Consider the following 1205-nt stretch of genomic DNA (forward strand, 5'->3'; position numbering starts at 1 on the left):
CTTTACACATTTTTCCTACCAAAATACATGTGACCTTGACCCAAGGTCAAGGTCATCCAAGGTCATGCAACACAAAGCTGTTAATTCAAGACATAGGAAGTACAATGGTGCTTATTGGCTCTTTCTACCATGAGATATGGTCACTTTTAGTGGTTCACTACCTTATTTTGGTCACATTTCATAAGGGTCAAAGTGACCTTGACCTTGATCATATGTGACCAAATGTGTCTCATGATGAAAGCATAACATGTGCCCCACATAATTTTTAAGTTTGAAACAGTTATCTTCCATAGTTCAGGGTCAAGGTCACTTCAAAATATGTATACAATCCAACTTTGAAGAGCTCCTGTGACCTTGACCTTGAAGCAAGGTAAACCAAACTGGTATCAAAAGATGGGGCTTACTTTGCCCTATATATCATATATAGGTGAGGTATTCAATCTCAAAAACTTCAGAGAAAATGGGAAAAATGTGAAAAATAGCTGTTTTTTAGACAACATTTATGGCCCCTGCGACCTTGACCTTGAAGCAAGGTCAAGATGCTATGTATGTTTTTTGGGGCCTTGTCATCATACACCATCTTGCCAAATTTGGTACTGATAGACTGAATAGTGTCCAAGAAATATCCAACGTTAAAGTTTTCCGGACGGACGTCCGGACGGACGGACGGACGGACGGACGGACGGACGGACGACTCGGGTGAGTACATAGACTCACTTTTGCTTCGCATGTGAGTCAAAAATGAATATCTCTCTCACGTGCGTACACACACACACACACACACACACACACACACACACACACACACACACACACACACAACCTTTGTCGCCGGAGTCTTGGCAGGTGTGCCGACAACACCATATGCAGCCTGCTCGGCGGACTCTTCGGTGTCGGTGGTGGTTGTCGTTGGGCGTACCGGAGGAGCGGAGGGAGGAACGTCCCAGCTTTGCTTGACGACGAATCCTGAGTAGAGGCCGTGGAGCCCTGAGCACTTCGTGTTGAACTTGCTGGAAATGTTGTGGTTCATTGGTACAAAGATCTCCGCTGTACTGACGACGGTGGACAGTGGTATAAGCTGTCGCTGTGGGTCGAGGTAGGTGCCTGTGCGTGTGATGATCTGCGTCACATTCCTTATGGTGTATCTGTGCCCATTGCCCACGTTCCACGTCACGAGCAGCTGCTCGGGAAAGTCCAGTGTCACT

General features: G+C 46.4%; 1 long non-coding RNA gene across 1 annotated transcript in view; it reads right to left on the reverse strand.

Moving 5' to 3' along the window:
• Positions 1–750, reverse strand: part of LOC138950882 (uncharacterized) — an 824-nt gene extending 74 nt beyond the window's left edge. The window contains exon 1 of the long non-coding RNA XR_011450846.1: positions 7–750. This is a non-coding gene — a long non-coding RNA (uncharacterized lncRNA). The remainder of the gene's footprint in view (positions 1–6) is intronic.
• Between the last annotated feature and the right edge of the window lie 455 nt (positions 751–1205).

The sequence above is a fragment of the Littorina saxatilis genome, linkage group LG16 (genome assembly GCF_037325665.1).
Source record: "Littorina saxatilis isolate snail1 linkage group LG16, US_GU_Lsax_2.0, whole genome shotgun sequence".
NCBI classification, from domain to species: domain Eukaryota; kingdom Metazoa; phylum Mollusca; class Gastropoda; order Littorinimorpha; family Littorinidae; genus Littorina; species Littorina saxatilis.